At 42.7% G+C, this 7671-nt stretch overlaps 1 pseudogene; it reads right to left on the bottom strand.

The window, feature by feature from the left end:
- Positions 1-6905: 6905 nt before the first annotated feature.
- LOC121432803 lies at positions 6906-7364 on the bottom strand (annotated as a pseudogene).
- Positions 7365-7671: the final 307 nt, after the last annotated feature.

Raw genomic sequence — 7671 nt, 5'->3', positions numbered from 1 at the left:
TGGGGGAGTTCCAGGCCCATGAGAGACTCTATTTCAAGAATAAAAATAAAAACTGCAAAATACCCAAGGTTGCACACACACATATAAACATGCACTCACATACACATGTATACACACACATTCAGTCATATTAGTGCAAAGAAAAATGTGTGCACAGACAGTGGGGAGAGAGAGGGAGGACGAGAGAGAAAAAAAAGATAGAAATAGAGAAAGTTCACCAATAGTTAAGAGTATACATGATTCACCAGCAGTTGAGACTTTTGATACTACATTTGTATCTCAGATTAATTTTTTAATTTTAAAATATGTAATTTTAAGTTTCATCTATTTTTACACTGCATTGTGTAAAAGTGGGGGGAATTAATTGAAACTACTTTGTGGAATTTCCAGTGAGAAATCCACAAGGTACAATCAGCACAGTGCCTGGAATATACGAAGTTTCCTGCGGATGGCATCTATTATCTTCAGCCTCCATGGGTGAATTAAACATTTGGAAGCAATCAAAAGGCCACCTGGACTGAAGCTTGGTAAATAAAATGGGTAAATAGTGTCTGTGCTCAAAAGCAAAATGGGAAGAGAATTCAATATAAGTGGTTGTCTTCTGTGGTTCATAAACCAGCTCTCAAAAACAATTCTGGGAAAGAGAGAGGAGGGGAAGGGCTATAATATCCACTGTGGCCCCCTGAAACTGTGACACACTCTTGGCTCCACACATGCTGACTTATGCATTGGTCCCAGTGAGCCAGAACAGTAGGTAAACAAACACACATGCATGTTTCTCCTACCCCATGTCTCCCTTTCTGTAACAGAAACTCAAGTGCTCCCTGAATATCTGGGTCAAGAACCTGTCGGGAGAGCATGCCAGAGGAACCGTGGGGAGGAGGTCACAGAAACCGATACTCTGAGCCAGACCACAGAGTAACCTGAGTGTCTTGAAGGTCTGGAAATCCAACACTGGAACAGCAATCAGACTTGGAGATGATGACCCCTTTGTGGAACATGTTTCCTGGGGTACAGGGGGCAGAGTGCAGACGCCTCTCAAGTGGGCTAGACATCTAAAGCCCTGTAAGTATCTACAATCCTGTCTTTCTCTTATTCTGCACATCAGAAAACAGAGGGTCTATGGGAGTCCCAAGTGACACTCAACTCTGCTTCCCTAAGGAGCCAAGCGAAGCGCTCTCCCATACCAATAGTTCCATTACCCTCCTCCAAGACCAAACAAGTTCTCCAAATTCTATTAGAAGCTCAATGAGGGGCCGACCATAGGCACTGTCCTTCTTTGTTTTAGAAAGGAAGTTGCAGTGTCCCATGAAAAAGGATGTTGGTGTGACAGACACTAATGGTGACCCACTTTGTCCCCTAGGCCCCCTCAGAGACCTCCTGCTGACAGTCCTACTTCCAGCGACTTCCTGCACCAAGGGTGTTCTCAGACAACAGAGCACCTGATATGCCTGAGCATTGACTGGTCAGAAATGGCCCCTCCCGTCTGCATAATGTAAGATGTTCCTGCGGTTTCTTAGAGGGTCTCAGCTCTAGACGTGGCAATGGTTTGGCAGTTTCCATAGACAGATCTGTCAGAGCAGCCTCTGTTGGCTTTCCTCCTTTCCCTTGCCCACTTCCTCACTGCTTGCCAGGGTGTCCGCAACTTGTTGCCTCGGTGCCCTAAATAAGTATAGGTGTTGGGGTGAACTCCCACTGTTTTCAAGAGCAAACCATAAATAGGCAATTTTGTGAACCTGTTGTTAAACATGACTGTTATCAAAAACTAATGTACTAAACTGCTACAGTGTGAATGTCGTCCAAAAGTTCCGTGTTACAATGTGATTCCCACTGTAGTGGTGTTAATGGCCTTTGGGGAACTGACCAAGTCATGAGGTTGGGGCTCTTCTACAGCCATTAAGGGGGCTTCAGAGAATCACCTTAGAGCCTTTTCATTCTGCTGTCTTCCACCACAGGACATAGCACTGCCTCCAGCACCATGCAAAGAACACCTCACCAGACACAGAAAGCCAGAAAGCCTCTGGAACAATGAGAAATAAATTTCTATAGTTTATAAACTACTTAGTCTGTGGTGTTTGGTATAACCTCACAATTATATTTCAAACAATGTTAATAAATACTTATCACATTCTAGATACTGTATTTTTCTGTTGCCTATGTGTTAAGAATATTAACATGGACTGTATTATATTACACACACACACACAGCCAATGACTTTTCTAACACCAGGCATGCTCTACCTCAGGGACCTTACATTCATGAATAACACATTGGAATTGCCTGGAGGAAAGGAGTGGGTAAAATCTTTGCACCTACACCCTAGATGTAGAGACTGGAGGACTGGACTACCTGGAAATTTTCCAGTGTACATCACAGGCTGGGAGCCATGGCTCTGTTACAATGAATTTTGCTATTAATAATCTTGAGAACAAAGACAAGAAAGGTTTAGCTGAACTTGAGTCTGGTCTTTAAAGGATAACATGGAGGAAATACAAATGCATTAGTGGGTGCTGAGGACTGCGTTCACTTGCCGAATGGAGGTGAAGATTACTTGTCTTCTCGGAGGACTTAAAGATGGCTTTTCCAATACTGGTGATAGCCGTGGGTACACCTTATTCACACTTCCTCACCTTGGTTCTTCTTGTAAGGAAATACAGAAAGTACCAAAGCCAGTGGACCCACCAGATTATCGAAGGGGGTCATTCGTTCATTCTCACACCCACGTTCTTGAGCCAGCCATACCTAGTCGTTACAGTGTTTCTGCCCACCTGTTGGTAACAGTGTGTCAGTGACTCGGAAAGCAGTCAGAGGATCCCTTCTTTCTAAGGATTCACATCTTTCAGCCTAATTAGGACTTTCAACTTTCATCCTGCTTTCAAATTACTTATAGTGCTTTCCTACTATTCACATTAAAAGGGGAAAAAAGGTTTCAGTGTGTCTGCTTGGAAGTCAAGGTCCCTCATTCTCTGTTCCCAACCTTATTGTCTGTATCACTCTCTCCCAACTCAGAACAAATTATATTTCGCTATCCCAAAATTCTCTGATCCAGTCTGTCTTCTACATACTTTTTCTTCTTCAAAGTACTTTTGTAAAAATTTTCATTTTAAAAGTAATTGTACGTTAATTGTTTCCTACTTAAGATAATAATGAATATTTAGTCCACCAATAAGAGAATGCTTAGACATACACAAATATATATATAATGTCATATATATAAATGCATATATAATGTTGTATATATGAACATATACACATATATAATGTCATATAAATAAACATATATTTATGTGTGTCTTTTCTACTGATTGAAAAGAAAATACCAACCATATTGTCAACAAGCATCTTAATAGGCTAATTTGCTCTTGGCTCTAAGCCTTTATCATGCCACTTTGCTACATATTAAAGAATAGTCATGTAAGTCCGATGACCCAAGTTCAGTACCTAGAACTCCAGCGCTCTTGTGGAGACCCTCACCACAGGCCAGCTGAATGACAGATTCATCCCAGTGTGGCAGGTGGTTGGATACAACCCAAGTAATAACATCAGAGTATAACCAACTCATTAACAAGAGCTAGAAAGTTGTGTTTAAAGTGAAGAACACTGTGGTCATATCACACATGTTCTTGGCTAATGATGAGGGTAATTTTACATTTGTCTTATAAGTTATTTCTGACATAAAGATCCATATTAGTGGTGGTATATCCCCTATTCCTTCTTTGTCTCTTGCTTTGACCAATGGCCATATATGACACAAACCAGGGTTTTAAAAGTAGCACCCCAATGTCTCCACTTTTTCTTCTTCTCTTTTGTGGTCACTGGGCTCCAGGTTTGGAGGGCGAGCAGCATATGGAGCAGACAACACCCAGACAATACCCAGAAACACCCAGACAAGTCTAAGGTGAACTCAGCCAATGTTAGGACCCACCCCCAGCTAAGACCTCTGGAATTCAGCTGAACCTTGAAACTGCTAACAGTTAGCCAGCCCAGCTGGACTTGGAAACATTGCTCAAAGAGGTCAGCCTAAACTGTCATCCTCAGATTCAGGGATTTAGCAAACACAGATAGTTTGTAGCCACTGAATTCTGAGGTGTTCTGTTGTATAGGGTATTCTGGTAACAGACATCTGATAGAACTGTCCTCCAAAATCTACATTGCCATAATTGAAATGAGGTGAACACAATGAAGCAAAGACTAACTACTTACCTAGGGCGGGCTGAGGCTCTGCTGCGTGGTTCACCCCTTTGTCTGGCAAAGGACAGTCTAGGGGTTCGATTATATGTGCTGAACAAAGGAAACATCTGGTCATAACAGATCCTCTGCTCGCACAGTTCCACAGAGCCACTAGCTTCCAAACATTTTAAAAATTAGACCTGGCCCATTGCTACCCTTTACTCTAGTTTGTGTTCCCTTTCCAAGTCAAAAGCATTAGCCAGTGCACACTAAACCACAAAGGAAAAAGGATTTCTGCAAAAAGGCTTCCCCAAACACTAGAATGACTCTGCCCATCGTAGGAAGCCATCTCGCTCCAGCTGCCAGGCTGCTTCTGGGAGAGCCCCGGAGTAGCCAGCAACAGTAGCTGGTGTAAAAGCTAATCTTAGAAAACACGCATCTCTTCTCCAGCCCCGTAATTAAGACCAGAAATCCGTAACTGAGACATTCACAAAAACGGGGTTTCTAAGTGCCAGCTTTGCCTGAGCATCCTCTAGAATGGCCAAACTTGGGGAGGCCTCTCTGGGGTAGGATGGGCAGGAGAGTGGTCTCTGGGTAGTCAATGAGCAAGTAAGGAGGTCACAACCTGGGACCTTCCGAAGCCTCCACCCCTTCTGGGCTCACTGCTCAGTCCTTCTCGGTCAAGTGCCAAAGCTCACTGACTGCTAGCAAATTAAGAGAGCAACAAATTCCTATGAGTGGCTTTTTAGAGTTCATTATTATCATTATTATTATGATTATTATTATTCATGTCTCCAGTGTTCACCCATAAATGAGAAATTTTTTTACTTCTTCAAAGATATTTCTATTTCACCCATGTCTTCTTACCCAGATGGGGCCCATTTCAATCAACGGTTCCCCATCCTGGTACTTGGACTCAAGTCAGAGTCAGTTATTAAACTTATTTAGACTGTGCTTATTCCTGAGTCCTGGTTTATTAACATGTTTATTTAGACACGGGCCTAAACAGGACTGGAAGGTACAATCTCTCCTTCTCAAAACTGCAAACTTTGCTTCTGACTCCAGGCCTGGCAATTTGTCTGGATGAAGTGCTGATATTGGCAGGTTCTCCTTGGATACATTTTAGGAGGCTGTGCCTTTGATACCACTCTGAGGGTAAAAACTGCCGTATCCACATATGTCTTCAATTGCTATGATATTCATTTCCCTGCTTCCTACCAGGGAGACTTTTTCAATCTGTTTAATACTAAGAAGGAGCTAGGTTGCTATTTTAGATCTAACTATGAAATATTTATTGAGCTCCAATTTGCCCAGAGCTATTTGAAACCCTTGAGCCTTAGGAATTGGATTTTTTTTTTTTTTAAGAAAAACAACAGGCCCAGAAATTGATCACATAATGGGCGAAGAGAAGGAGAAAGCCACGTTGATTTGAAGGATCTGCACACCGGCGCTCCTGGATTCAAAGTGCCTGGAGGGCACGATGGTAGAGCACACTCTTGAGATCCTGGGTCACAAAGCTGGCGTTTGTCACGATGAAGGTCAGTGGCCTACCCAAGCTCACACAGGGGCAGCATTGAAATCACCATTGCTTTCCTTCAGTCGCTAAGACTCCCGCAAATAACTGGAGTGGGACACCCACTTACAGCAGTGGCTCTCAACCTGTGGGTCGTGACCTCTTTGGGGTTGAATGACCCTTTCACAAGGGTCACGCATCAAATATTTACATGATGACTCATAACAATGACAGTTGTGAAGTAGCAACAAAATAATGTTATGGTTGGGGTCGTCACTGCACGAGGAACTGTATTGAAGGATCACAGCATCAGGAAGGTTGAGGACCACTGGGTTAGTGTCTGGGACAGAGTGGCGTGAGTCAGAGCACAGCATCTCACAGCCTGTTTCTCTACTCAGGCATCAGAAATGGTTCTTGACATACAGAAGTTCCTCAACGTGAAGAACTCACAGCTCACAATAAATTTTTTTAGCCATGGCCCAGATTACACTTTTATTCATGCATTCACCCATAAAGGCAGCTTTGCTCTACTTGTCATATGCTGTGACCATATCCCCCTCATCCACCCTCCTATTCTCCTCTCCTTCCCTCCGACTATTCTCCCACTCTTCTCCACAGTCACTTATGCTTTCCTCTCCACACCCACACCCATCTGAAATCTAAGATCCACAAATGTGATGTCAGCTTGAGCCTGGCTTCTTTCAATGAATATGGCCATCTATGTTTATAGCCACTTCCCAGAGAATGGCATGTAAGTTCATTCTTCCTTATGGCTGAATAAAACATGGTTGTGTCCCTTTATCCATTCCCTCACTCCCACTCTACAAAGAACCCAAATAGCTCAACTGATACATAGGCTAATAAGACAAACGTTAAGTACGAAAGTCCAATATGAACATATGAAAAACAATATGAACATACAAAAAAAACAATGTCCTTAGCCATCATGGGAAATGTAAATTAAAACTGCAATGATAGTCCACCACAACCTAGTCAGAAAGGCTACTGAAAAGAAAGCTTATTATAGCCAAGGTGGGAACATGTGGGAATTACAGAACTCTTACCCTCTGCTGGACAAGAGTAATGTGAAATATCTTAGCCACAGTTCACAAATCAACGAGATAAGTCTTTAGATTCTTGTTTCCCAGCATCTTTGGCCTATCATAGCTTCTTTTATATGGTGAAAAAGTATATATTTAGAATTATCCCGCTGGACTCAGTTTAGATGATCCCAATTTTGTTGGCAACATCCAAAGCATCTTATCGAAGCCAACCGAACATATGCCTTCTTCTCTCTGTTGGGCCTAATGCGGGTGTTGACTTTGGCCACATCAGTGTCGTAGAGTTTCTTCACAGCCTGTATGATCTGGTGCTTGCTGGCCTTGACGTCCACAGTGAACACAAATGTGTTGTTATCTTCTATCTTCTTCATGGCTGACTCGGTAGTCAGGGGGAATTTGAAGATGGTGTAGTGGTCAAGCCGGATGTGCTCTTTCAAGAGTATTTGGGCTACTTCTGGGGTCACAGGGTCTTGGGCTGCTGGAAAGTGGGTGATGTATGGATCTTCTTATTTTTATAACTGTGGATGCCTTTCAGCACTGCCCTCTTGGCTTTCAAGGCCTTCACTTTGGCTTCAGCTTTGGGAAGGGCAGTAGCTTCCTTCTTTGCTTTTAGCACCATCTTGGCAAAAAGGGCTGACTCCTCTAATAGCTTCTAATTGATTCTCTTGATATTGCCAAATAACCCCTTGATTGCAAAGCCACCCAGCTTTAGGGTCATTGGTTTAAAGGGAAGTCTATCTCCACTCAGCCTTGAGTGGCATGATGAATTTGTATTAATGATGGAAAGACAAACGGCCTAGAGAATCAAAGAGAAAAAACTGACTTTTTTTATTCATCACTGAAGGCTGCAGGTGCATAATCCATTAATTAGTACTGATTGTGTTTTACCATCTTAGAATGTAACATAATTAATGCCTGGTGATTAA

This window comes from Microtus oregoni, unplaced genomic scaffold (genome assembly GCF_018167655.1).
Source record: "Microtus oregoni isolate MIOR12 unplaced genomic scaffold, Mior012 000036F_ref0000092, whole genome shotgun sequence".
Taxonomy (NCBI): Eukaryota; Metazoa; Chordata; class Mammalia; order Rodentia; family Cricetidae; genus Microtus; species Microtus oregoni.
Note: the sequence above shows the minus strand (reverse complement) of the source record. Positions and strands in the feature narration are given on the sequence as shown.